The sequence below is a fragment of the Papio anubis genome, chromosome 6 (assembly GCF_008728515.1).
Source record: "Papio anubis isolate 15944 chromosome 6, Panubis1.0, whole genome shotgun sequence".
Taxonomy (NCBI): Eukaryota; Metazoa; Chordata; class Mammalia; order Primates; family Cercopithecidae; genus Papio; species Papio anubis.
The window spans coordinates 145,341,958-145,355,685 of NC_044981.1; the positions used below are offsets into that span (position 1 = coordinate 145,341,958).

The window sequence follows — 13,728 nt, forward strand, 5'->3', positions numbered from 1 at the left end:
AATGGTAGTTCTGCTTTATGTTTTTTGAAGAATCACCACACTACTTTCCACAATGGCTTACCTAATTTACATTGACTAACAATGTATAAGCATTCTCTTCTCTCCACAACTATGCCAGCATCTATTATTTTTTGACATTTTAGTAATAGCTATTCTGACTGGTGTGAGATGGTGTCTCACTGTGGTTTTGACTTGCATTCCTTTAATGATTAGCGATGTTGAGCTTTTTTCTATGCTTGTTGGCTGCATGTATGTCTTCTTTCTAAGTGTCAGTTCATGTCCTTTGCCCACTTTTTAAGGGGGTTGTTTTTTTCTTGTAAATGTGTTTAAGTTCCTTACAGATTCTGGATATTAGAGTTTTCTCAGATGCATAGTTTGCATATATTTTCTCCCATTCTGTAGGTTGTCTGTTCTGTTGATAGTTTCTCTTGCTTGCTGTGCAGAAGCTTTTTAGTTTACTTAGATCCCACTTGTCAATTTTTGTTATGTCACAATTCCTTTTAGCATCTTTGTCATGAAATATTTACAAAGTCCTATGTCCAGAATGATGTTTCCTGGGTCAAATTCCAGACTTTTATAGTTTTATGTTTTACAATAAAGTATTTAATCCATCTCAAGTTGATTTTTGAATGCAATGTAAGTTAGGAGTCTAGATTCAATTCTCTTCATATGGCTAACTAATTATTCCAGCACCATTTATTGAATAAGGTGTCCTTTTTCCATTGCTTGTTTTGTCAAATTCTTTGAAAATCAGATGGTCGTAGGAGTGGCTCTGTATTCTATTCTGTTGGTCTATGTGTCTAATGTTGTACCAGTACCATGCTGTTTTGGTTACTGTAGCCCTATAGTATAGTTTGAAGTCAGGTAACATGATGCCTACAGCTCTGTTCTTTTTGCTTAGGATTGCCTTGACTATTTGGGCTCTTTTTTTGGTGCCACATGGATTTTAAAATAGTTTTTTCTAATTCTGTGAGGAATGTTAGTATTTGATAGGAATAGCATTGAGTCTATAAATTGCTTTGGGCAGTATGGTCATTTTAACAATATTTATTCTTCCTATTCATGATCATGGACTGTTTATCCATTTGTTTGTATCATCTCTGACTTCTTTGAGCAGTGTTTTACAATTCTCGTTGTAGAGATCTTTCACTTCCCTGGTTAGCTGTAGTCCTAGGTATTTTATTCTTTCTGTGGCAATTGTGAATGGAGTTGGCTTCCTGATTTGGCTCTTGACTTGGATGTTGTTGGTGTATGGAAATGCTACTGATTTTTGTATGTCTATGTTTTATCCTGAAACTGCTAAAATTTTTTATCAGATCAAGAAGCTATTGGGCAGAGATTATGGAGTTTTCTAGATGTAGAATCATATCATCTGCAAACAGGGATAGCTTGATTTTCTGTCTTCATTTGGGAAGCTTTTCTTTCTTTCTCTTGCCTGATTACTCTGGGAAGGACTTTCAATACTATGTCTTGTGCCAGTTTTCAAGGGGAATGTTTCTAGCTTTTGCCCATTCAGAATGATGTGGCTACGGGTTTGTCATAGATAGTTTTATTATGTTAAAGTATGTTCTTTCAAAGCCTAGTTTATTGAGGGTTTGAAACCTGAAGGGATGTTGAATTTTATTGAAAGCCTTTTCTGTATCTTTGAGAAAATCATGTGGTTTTATTCTTTAATTTTGTTTACGTAGTAAATCACATTTCAGTAGGAATGGCATCAACTCTTCTTCATACAGCTGGTAGAATTTGGCTGTGAATCTTTCTGGTCCTGGGCTTTTCTTTTTTTTGGTTTGTAAAGTTTTTATTACTGATTCAGTTTCAGAATTTGTTATTGCTCTGTTCAAGGATGTTATTTCTTCCTGGGTCCATCTTGGGAGGCTGTTTGTGTCCAGAAATTTAACCATTTTTTCTAAATTTTGTATTTTGTGTGCATAGAAGTATTCATTGTAGTCTCTGATGGATTTTTTTGTATTTCTGTGGGGTAAGTGGTAATGTCCCCTTTGTCATTTCTAATTGTGTTTATTTGGATCTTCTCTTTTTTATTTGTTAGTCTAGCTAGCCATCTATCTGTCTTATTATTTTTTTCAAAGAACAAACTCCTGAATTCATTGATCTTTTGCATATTTTTTGTGTGCCTCAGCTTCCTTCCATTCAGCTCTGATTTTTGCTATTTCTTATCTTCTGCTAGCTTTGGGGTTGGTTTGCTCTTGCTTCCCTAATACTTCTATTTGTGATGTTAGTTTGTTAATTTGAGATATTTCTAAATTTTTCACTGTTTTAATTTAATTTAATGTAACTTAATTTAGGAGAGCTAAGTAATTAAACATGAGGCCAAAGTACGTAAGAAAGTGGCAGTCTTTTATTGCAAATATGCACACACTCTCGGGCGAAGTTCTCTGGTCCTTGGGTGTGGGGGACCAGGGAAGTCGCGCCGGCGCTCTTGGGTGATGTTCTCTAGTCCACAAATGCGGGGGCCGAAGAAGTCACGCTGGCTCCTGCCAGTGGCAGACTTTTATGCATTGGTACTGGAAGGGGGAGGGCAGTGGGCAGGATAAGGGCGTGATAGGGGCGTCTCCGTAGGCGTGGCCGGGTAAGTTTTGATCTCTTCGGATTGACATCACCTGGTGCATGCTCGGTTGATCTGCATCTTCCCGGGGCGGGCTGCATTTTCCCACGCGCGGGAAAATTGATGAGGAAGAACCCGGAAGCAACATGGATTATGCCTTCTTGTTCACCTTCCTCCATCTTGTCCTTTCTCCTTCACCCAAACATTCACAAGGGTGTTTAGTGCTATAAAATTCCTTCTTAACACTCCCTTAGCTGTGTCCCAGAGATTCAGGTATGTTGTGTCTTTGGTCTCATCAGATTCAAAGAATTTCTTGATTTCTGCCTTAATTCCATTGTTTACCCAAAAGTCATTCTCCAGCAGGTTTTTACATTTCCATATAATTGTATGACTTTGTGAAAGAAAAATATCTGAAGGGGAACCCTAAATTATGGGGGAACAAGGCCTCTGAAGTGGGAAGAAAATGATCAGCAAATGGGGGAAAAAAAAAATACAAGATTCTTAATTTTAACTAGAAAAGGAGCTTTATTTACATAACAAGGCCACCTTTTGGCCAGCCATATCAAACTGAAAAAACAATGGCTATACATCTAAAATGGCATTTTGCCCTAGCTGAAATATGGTAATAAGATTTTAAAAAATTTTTTTAAGAAGCTCAATGATTAAAAGTTAGCTTAATTAAAAGGCTAACGTCCAAGATGTGTGTGTATGTATGCATGTATTCATGTTTGTATTTGAAAGGCCTTCTTCGTTGTTTTGTTTTTGCTGTTGTTTGTTTTTCTCTCCTAAGACCTAGTCTTTTTCTTGAGTAAAAGTTTTTTTTTTCTTTTCCTTCTCAGTTGACTGAATTCTGTTTTCAACTGATTTTTTGAGTAAAATAGCTATTGTAACAGAGGCTACTCTTGGATTTTTAAGGAAGAATGTAGTTTAATTTTATGTTTAATTTGGCTCAAAGTAAAATAAAAGCATTTCCCTCTAGCACCACCAGACTTTTTCTCTCTGTACCTTATGATGTAAATTTTGCTATTTGATTTTCACCTGAGTTCTTTCCTTTAATGTGCAAATTTAAGGCTATTTAACTGACAGCTGCCTAGGGTTATAAAACAGGTTACAGGTTACCAAGAATCTAAAGGAAAAAAGAATTGAGGGTACATCTTTATAAATCTATAAAATGTACTTGTATTGGCATTTCTAATACATCCATATATATATTTAACTGTTGTGTACACAATGCCTCACTACTGAAAATACATAAAGGAGTTCTAATTAGTTGGCTTAAAGAAAAATAAAAGCACTTAAATAAGATACTAAAAAAGAAATAACTAGGCTGGGCGTGGTGGCTCACGCCTGTAATCCCAGCACTTTGGGAGGCCAAGGCGGGTGGATCACGAGGTCAGGAGATCGAGACCATCCTGGCTAACACGGTGAAACTCCATCTCTACTAAAAATACAAAAAATTAGCTGGGCGTGGTGGCAGGCGCCTGTAGTCCCAGCTACTCAGGAGGCTGAGGCAGGAGAATGGCGTGAACCTGGGAGGTGGAGCTTGCAGTGAGCCGAGATCGTGCCACTGCACTACAGTCTGGGAGACACAACGAGACTCCGTCTCAAAAAAAAAAGAAAAAAGAAAAAAGAAATAACTAGTCAAATGTGTCAGGCCTCTGAGCCCAAGCCAAGCCATCCATCCCCTGGGACTTGCAAGTATAGGCCCAGATGGCCTGAAGTAACTGAAGAATCACAAAAGAAGTGCAAATACCCTGCCTTGCCTTAACCAATGACATTCCACCACAAAAGAAGTGAAAATGGCCAGTCCTTGCCTTAAGCGATGATATTATCTTGTGAAATTCCTTTTCCTGGCTCATCCTGGTTCAAAATCTCCCCCACTGAGCACCCTGTGACCCCTACTCCTGCCCGCCAGAGAACAACCCCCCTTTGACTGTAGTTTTCCTTTACCTACCCAAATCCTATAAAACGGCCCCACCCTTATCTCCCTTGGCTGACTCTCTTTTTGGACTCAGCCCGCCTGCACCCAGGCGAAATAAACAGCCATGTTGCTCACACAAAGCCTGTTTGGTGGTCTCTTCACACGGATGTGCATGACATTTTGGTGCCATGACTCGGATCAGGGGACCTCCCTTGGGAGATCATCCCCTGTCCTCCTGCTCTTTGCTCCATGAGAAAGATCCACCTACCACCGCGGGTCCTCAGACCCACCAGCCCAAGGAACATCTCACCAATCTTAAATCGGGTAAGCGGCCTCTTTTTTACTCTTCTCCAACCTCTCTCACTATCCCTCAACCTCTTTCTCCTTTCAATCTTGGCACCACCCTTCAATCTCTCCCTTCTCTTAATTTCAATTCCTTTCATTTTCTGGTAGAGACAAAGGAGACACGTTTTATCCGTGGACCCAAAACGCCGGGGTGGGTCACAGACTGAGGAAGACAGCCTTCCCTTGGTGTTTAATCATTGCAGGGACTCCTCTCTGATTACTCACCCACGTTTCAGGGGAGTCTGACCACGCTGCAGGGGCGCCTGCCTTGGTCCTTCCTAAGTGGCAAGTCCGGCTTTTCTGGGGAGGGGCAAGCACCCCAGCCCCTACCCTCCCTGTCTCTACCCTGCTCTGCTGGGGAGGGGCAAACACCCGACCCCTTCTCCTGAACACCACTCCTCTGCTTTTCTGGGGAAGGGGCAAGAACCCCAACCTCTTATTTTTGTGCCCCCTCTTATTTTTGTGCCCTGATCTCTTATTTTTGCATCCTGGCCTCTTATTTTTGTGCCCCAATACTTTATTTCTGCTCCCTGACCCCTTTCCTGCTTTTCTGGAGGGCAAGAACCCCCAAACTCCTTCTCTCTGTGTCTCTACTCTCCCTTTTCTCTGGGCTTGCCTCCTTCACCATGGGCAACCTTCCACCCTCCATTCCTCCTTCTTCTCCATAACCTGTGTTCTCAAGAACTTAAAACCTCTTCAACTCACACGTGATATAAAACCTAAATGACTTATTTTCTTCTACAGTGCCCTTAACCCCAATACAAACTCGACAGTAGTTCCAAATAGCCAGAAAATGGCACTTTCGATTTTTCCATCCTACAAGATCTAAATAATTCTTGTCGTAAAATGGGCAAACAGTCTGAGGTGCCTGATGTCCAGGCATTCTTTTACACATTGGTCCCTCCCTAGTCTCTGTTCCCAATGCAACTTGTCCCAAATCTTCCTTCTTTCCCTCCCGCTTGTCCCCTCAGTCCCAACCCCAAGCGTCACTGAGTCTTTCTAACCTTCCCTTCTACAGACCCATCTGACCTCTCCCATCCTCTCCAGGCCGAGCTAGGTTCCAATTTTTCCTCAGCCTCCGCTCCCCCACCCTATAGTCCTTTTATCACCTCCCCTCCTCACACCCAGCCCAAAACAGAATGATTTTCACTTGTGTTATTTTTAATAAATAAGACATTAATATGGGTTTAATGAAAATAGCTGCATCTTGAATTTAGTAAAATTACCATAACTTCTAATCCTGTGGCTTTAGGCAGTCTAGTCCACAGACAGTAAGAAGGTTTGTTTTGGGAAAGTACTGTTATCTTTGTTTCAAAGCTAAATTATAAACTAAGTTCCTCCCAAAATTAGTTCAGCCTATGCCCAGGAATGAACAAAGACAGCTTGCAGGTTAAGAGCAAGATGGAGTCAGTTAGGTCAACTTTTTTTCACTGTCACAGTTATAATTTTGCAATGGTGGCTTCATAACTTTAAATTGTGACTATTACTGTTTTCATAAATAATTTAGGTTAACAATTAAAATAAAATAATTAGGTAAATATAATGGGACAAATACTTGTAGACAAGCTGGTCATAATTTAGAATATAAAGTTATATTAAATTAAATAATATAGATTTCATTATTTGGGCATTTTCCAATAAACGTATATTATAGGAAAACATTCCTGCCTTAAAAATAAAAAGGTGTGTCCTTTTTTAAAAATAAAAAATGTGGGGCCATGGTGGCTCATGCCTGTAATCCCAGCACTTTGTGGGGCTGAGATGGGCAGATCACAAGGTCAGGAGATCAAGACCATCCTGGCTAACACAGTGAAATCCCATCTCTACTAAAAATAGAAAAAATTAGCTGAGTGTGGTGGCAGGCGCCTGTAGTCCCAGCTACTCAGGAGGCTGAGGTAGGAGAATGGTGTGAACCCAGGAGGTGGAGCTTGCAGTGAGCCGAGATCATGCCATTGCACTCCAGCCTGGGCAACAGAGCAAGACTCCATCTCAAATAAATAAATAAAAACAAAAATAAAAAAGTGTATCCTTTTTTAAAAACAAAAAAGTGAAAAAGTTTTGTCTAATTCGAAACTTATTTGAAAATTATGTATAAAACAAGGTAAAAGGTACCAGGAAATTTAAAAAGATGTAAAGAAAGTTATAAAAATAAATGGTTTTTTTGAGGTAAAAAAACTTAAAGAGAATAATTTTATATAAGAACAAATGTTATATGATAAATTTGATTCTAAAATAAAATAACTGGTTATTTAAAAAGGAGGGATGTTCAGGACAAACCAGAAAATAAAAGCATGTCAAGAATGATCAGTGTAAATCACAATAAAAGGATTTATATATTTTTAAAAAATCAAAAACTTTTATATAATCAAGTTGTCATATTATTATTACATTTTGGTTTGCTTAGAAAAAAACTGAGATAAATTTTTTAAATTAAGGTCATTATATCCATGTATCTTCCTACATGTGCTTTTAAAGTCCTTGTAACATCGAGTTAGAGGGCTTTAACTCCTGGGTCTAAAAAGGACACTAAGTCCTGCTAAATCTTAAACACTGACAGCAATTAAGGCCTCATCTTTAGGCCCCATAGAAGATGCCAATCAAAATAAACTGCATTCCTGAGACACAGGGCAAGAAATTAAAGCTATTCAAGTCCTCAATGCCCAGGGACTATCAGGGAAGAGGTTGGCACATAAGACAGTAAGGGCTGATTTTGAAAAATAAAATAACTTCAGTTTCTCTATAAATTAACCATTAGTGTCAAAATCACACTGATGCAAAACCAGTACATGGACCCCTGTGTCAGATTAACAAGGTTTTCTTGAAGCATTAACCAACCTCTTAACAAAGGTTATAAAGATTATAAAAGGCTTATGGAAGTTATATTTTATAATCAAGATTAAGTTTTATAGATTCCTTACAAAATTTTATAAAACCAATATAATTGGCTTCATCCTGTTTTTTTATTAGGGTTTCTTGTTTAGAAAATTAAGTCTCCTCTCTCAAAGAATGAGGGTTTTCAGCTTTTTATAAATCCTTGAATTATCACTTTGGTTAAATAAATTACTTTACAATGACCTGTAATCCTATTTTGTAATACCAGGTGCTTTAAATATTTTGTATTTGACAAACTTTTCAAAATCAAATTATAAATTATATCTTTTTCTAGCATACTTAACCCTTTAAAACATTAAGTTCCTTAAAGTCCAAAATTGACATAATTTAGCTCATTTGACACAAAAATTATACAGGAAGCATTGTCAAATATAAATGGTATTTGGTTTTCTTTGGGCTGTATTTGTATAAATACGTTATTGGTATATGTTCCAAAACTATGGGAAACTCTCATAATTCTGATATAACAGTGTACATTATCAGTGATAATCATAATTGTTATGTTAAAATTATTGTGTGCCACAGAGGTAACAAATTTCTTTGTCAATTGTGTCTTTTGACTATGGCTGCCTTAAAACTTTTTTGTGTCCATGGGCAATTGTTGTCTTGTTTTGGTCCTCTTTAGAAGACAGCTTTATAATCAGCTATAAAACTCCAACAGGTGCTCTTAAATGCAGGTTTCTCATAACTTTGGACATTGTGACATCAGAATAGGGGAAAAACTTTCAGGACTCATGGAGAGCTAAAACATTCATGACTATCAAGCATAACAGGAATGAACTACATGGACTGAACCGGTCTTTTTTACTTTTTGCTTAAAACGTTTGCTGATCCTTTGTTTTGTTTTTCAGAGTCTTAAGATTTTTCTTTTGATCTATTGACAACTTGTCACAATTTAGTATAGTCCTATGAACAAAATTTGGAACACATTTGTTTCTCTCTACCTGATTTATCAAGAATTTTGAAATTATTTGTGAGTATTCTTGTAACAATACAGTTATTTGCATAAGTGCGATAAGAATCTGTTTTTGTTTGTAACAGGACACAATTGGAGACACTGTTATTTTACCAAGGCTTTGACTGGAATGGTGGGCTTTCCTTTGAGGATTCAAACTTGACTTATCGGGCCAATAAAGTCCTTGGAAAAACTGGCCTACATATTTAGCATACAGAGTCCCTGTACTTACCACAGGTCAGTCCCTGTACAGGGTTTCTGACCTGTGGTAAGTACAGAATGTCTTTTTCTGACAGGCACAGAACCCCCAGGTTTATCTTGGAACCTGAAGAGGAGAGGAAATTCACCCAACTTATAGGTATTCAATGGCACAAATCCATGGCTGGGCTTAACTTTAAAAAGTCTTATCTGAGATTCCTACTATAGAACAAAGTTTCATCAAAGCCAATTTAAAAGCCTATGTAAAAGATAATTATTCTTGCTGCACTGTATACAAATAATTAAGCCAAGTATAATAAGCAAACCAGTCCTACCATGATTTGTCTTTAGTAAAATTGGAAACTGGAAAGAGGAAAAAAAAATTATGTTTCAAAATGATTATATACCTGTTGTTAGATTCCAGTTTTCCCTAAATTTTTTTTCAATTTATATTATTTTCTACAGTTTGGACTGAATTCTAATTTTTCTTGGCTATAAGTCTTCAAAATAATGTTTTTAATTTTTTTCCTTTCCTTTTTTTTTTTTACACTTTTTAAAATTATACTTTAAGTTCTAGGGCACATGTACACAATGTGCAGGTTTGTTACAAATGTATACATGTGCCATGTTGGTGTGCTGCAAAATTTTTTTTTCCTTTTCTATTTCCATTTTTTCTAATTTGGAGTCACTGAAAACTAAGCCGTGCTTTCTTAAAACCCTATGAACTGGAGCCAGACAACTTAAACTTCAGAAGAAACTAATGGCAATCTATTTACATACATAAGCCACTTTCTTACCTGCCTACTAATGTATGGACTTCAGAAAAATGTAGCCTATATCAATTTTTCCAGGATTGTTGTTGTTTTTTTCCCCCTTCCTCACTCCTGTTTTCTTTTCATAGGACATGAGACTTCACAACCCATGAAAAATGAGTTTTGGGGCATACCCATCTAAGAATAAACTGTCTTAGCCATAAGAGATCAGATGAAACCTGAGACCAGAGACTCGTTTTCTTGTAGAATGCTTTCTCCAAAATGTTTTTAAAAAGAAAGGGGAGGAAATGTGAAAGGAAAATATCTTGAACCCCCAAAATCACTGAGGAAAACTCAAGCTGGAAACTGCTTAAGGCAAACCTGCCTCCCATTCTATTCAAAGTTACCCCTCTGCTCACTGAGATAGATGCATACCTGATTGCCTCTTCTGGAAAGGCTAATCAGAAACTCAAAAGAATGTAACTGTTTGTGTCTCACCTCTGTGACCTGGAAGCTCCCTCCCACTTTGAGTCTTCCTGCCTTTGCTTCAAGTTGTTCCACCTTTCCCGATCAAACCAATGTACTTCTTACATATTTTGATTGATATCTCATGTCTCCCTAAAATATATAAAACCAAACTGTGCCCCAACAACCTTGATCATCAGGTCTTCCTGATGCTGTGTCACAGGTGTATTCTCAACTTTGGCAAAATAACCTTTCTAAATTAACTGAGACCTATCAGATTTTCTGGGTTCACAGTTTTGAGTGATTTTCTTAGTATTGATTTCTATGTTTATTGCACTGTGGTCCAAAAGTGTGGTTGGTGTAATTTAAATTTTCTAAATTTACTGTATTGTAATTTACTGTACTGTACAGTTCTATAGATGTCTATTAAGCCTATTTGCTTAACTATTGAGCTCAGGTCCTAAATATGTTTGTTAATTTTCTGCCTCAATAATCTATCTAATACTGTCAGCGGGGTGTTGAAGTCTTCGACTATTATTGCATGGGAATCTAAGTCTCTTTGTAGGTCTCTAAGTACTTCCTTTATAAATCTGGGTGCTCCTGTGTTGGGTGCATATATATTTAGGATAGTTAGGTCTTCTTGTTGAATTTAACCCTTTATCATTATATAATGCCCTTCTTAATCATTTTTGATTTTTGTTAAAGTCTGTTTTGTGTGAAATTAGGATTGCAACCCCTGTTTTTTTTTCTGTTTTCTATTTGCTTGGTAGATTTTTCTCCATCTCTTTATTTTGAGCCTATGGGTGTCATTGCATGTGAGATGGGTCTCTATAACACAGTATACTATTAAATCTTACTTCTTTATTCAGCTTGCCACTCTGTGCCTTTTAAGTTGGGCACTTAGCTCATTTACATTTAAAATTAAGTATTGATATATGTGGGTCTGATTCTGTCATTGTATTATTAGCTGGTTATCATGCAGACTTGTTTGTGTGGTTGCTTCATAGTGTCATTGGTTTGTGTACTTAAGTATGTTTTTGTAGTGGTTGGTAATTGTCTTTTCTTTCCATATTTAGAACTTCTTTGAGGACCTCTTGTAAGACATGTCTAGTGGTAACAAATTCCCTTAGCATTAGCTTGTCTGAAAAGGATCTTACTTCTTCACTTTTGAAGCTTAGTTTGGTTGGATATAAAATTCATAGTTGGAATTGTTTTTTCTTTAAGAATGCTGAATGTCCCTAATCTCTTCCAGTTTGTAAGGTTTCTGCTGAAATGTCCACTATTAGCCTGACGGGGTTCCCTTTGTAGGTGACCTTCCCCTTCTTTCTAGCTGCCTTTAACATTTTTTTCTCTCATTTTGATCTTGGAAATTCTTATGATTATGTGTCCTGAGGACGGTCTTCTTGTGTACCTTGCAGGGGTTGTTTGTATCTCCTGGATTTGAATGTTGGCCTCTGTAGTGAAGTTGGGGAAGTTTTCATGGGTGATATCCTGAAATATGTTTTCCAAGTTGTTTGCTTTCTCCCTCCCTTCCAGGGATGTCAAAGATTTGTAGATTTGGCCTCTTTACATAATTCTATATTTTTCAGAGGTTTTGTTCATTCTTTTTTATTTTTTTCTAACTGAGTTATTTCAGAGAGTCAGTCTTCTAGCTCTGAGATTCTTATCTCAGCTGTGACTATTCTGTTGTTAATACTTGTGATTTCATTATGTAATTCTTGTAGTGTGTTTTTTTCAGCTCTATCATATCAGCTTGGTTCTTTTTTATAATAGCTGTTTCATCTAGTGACTCCTATATTACTTTATTGTGATTCTTAGTTTCCTTGGATTAGGTTTCAACATTCTCCTGAATCTTGATGATCTTCATTCTTACCCATATTCTAAATTCTATTTCTGTCATTTTAGCCCATTTAAGAACCCATGCTGGGGAACCAGTGTGGTTATTTGGAGGAAAGAAGGCACTCTGGCTTTAAGTTGCCAGAGTTCTTGTGCTGATTGATTCTCATTTGTGTGGGCTGATGTTTCTTCAATCTTTGAAGCTGCTGTCCTTTGGATGTTTTTGTTTGTTTGTTTGTTTGTTTTCTCTCTCTCTTTTTTCTTCTTTAATGCCCCTTGGGAGTTTGCTTATGGTATAAGGTGGATTCAGTTGACTGGCTTCAATTCTAGTCCACACCCGAGTCTAAGAGGAACTTTCTCTGATTACTGTCTCTGTGCCTGCATTTCTTTTGTTTGGTGCTCTGGTCCACAGGGCTCCCACAGGCAGGGGCCACATTGGCAGACAAGCTGTATCCTTACCAGGTCGGCCCTAATCTGCTATCTGTGTGCTTCCTGAGAATACATGGGGTTGTGCTTGTCTGCAGAGCTCAGGCAAAAGCAGGACTGCTTGGTTGGAAGCTCTAGCTGGTGTAGGCTGTCTGGCTACAGGAGGTGGGATGGGTGAGTTGCCCACCCTGCTGTCTAGGTGTTTCCAGGGCAACAAGAGGCTGTGCCCCTTGGCAAATTCAGGCAGAACTAGAACCTCTGAACCAGAAGCTCTAGCAGGTGTGGCTAGCCTGGCTACCAGTGGTAGGGGTCGGTGGGGACTCCTGCCCTGACACATGGATTCTTTCCGGGACAAGAGGAGGCTATACTCCTCAGCTGAGTTTCCACAGAAGCAGGACCACTGGGCCTAAAGCTCTACCAGGGCTTGCCTGCCTCATTACCAGTGACAGGTGTGGACAAGGTCATGTACTCTGCTGTCCATGTATTTCCCAAGAACAGAAAGCTGGGTTCTCTAGCTGAGTTCACACAGAAGTGGGGCTGCTGGCCCAGAAACTTTATAAGGCATTGCCTATGTGGCTATCAGTCACAGGGGTGTGTGGGATCATGCATCCTGCCATCTGGGTGTTGCCAGGGACAACAGGAGGCTGCATCCTTCAGCTGAGTCCCCATGGAAGCAGGACCCCTGGGCCAGAAACTCTAGCAGGCACTGTCCACCTGGCTATCAGTGGCGGGGGTGAGTGGGGTTGCCTTCCCTGCCATCCAGGTTCTTCCTGGGACAACAGGAGCCTGCACTCATCAGCTGACTTTCCACAACAGCAGGACCACAGGGCTTGAAGCTCTGGCAGGCATTGCCCACCTGGCTACCAGTGGCAGGACTGGGTGGGGTTATGCGCTCCATCATCTAGGTGTTTCCTGAGACAATAGGAAGCTGCACCCTCTAGCTGAGTTCACATAGAAACAGGAGCACTGGGTCAGAAGCTCTAGCAAGCATTGCCTTCCTGGTTATCAGTGGTGGGCTTGAGTGTGGCCTCATGCTCTGACATCCAGCCATTTCCCAGGACATCAGGAGGCTATGCCCTCCAACTGAGTTCACACGAAAGTGGGACTGCTGGGCTGGAAACTGGTGCCCAGCCCCATCTGGCAAGGGACAGTGGAGCAATCTCTCTGCTCCCAGGCAGCACAGCTGTGGCCTCTACTGGGGCTCTGGCACCAGGGCTGATCTGCTCCAGAGCCCAACGTTTGTAGAGGTCCCCTTGGACTTGAGAGTTATTCCCCACAAAATGTCCAAGTGGCTCTCTGCCTCAGTCTAGAAGCATGGTTGGGAAGTGCAGAGGGGCCAGCAAGATTCTACCATTTCCAATCTTGCACAGTCCCT

At 39.2% G+C, this 13,728-nt stretch overlaps 1 long non-coding RNA gene across 1 annotated transcript in view; it reads left to right on the forward strand.

The window, feature by feature from the left end:
• The first annotated feature begins 7,999 nt into the window (after positions 1 to 7,999).
• Positions 8,000 to 13,728, forward strand: part of LOC116275374 — a 32,853-nt gene continuing 27,124 nt past the window's right edge. Inside the window, exon 1 of the long non-coding RNA XR_004184431.1 lies at positions 8,000 to 8,694. This is a non-coding gene — a long non-coding RNA (uncharacterized LOC116275374). The remainder of the gene's footprint in view (positions 8,695 to 13,728) is intronic.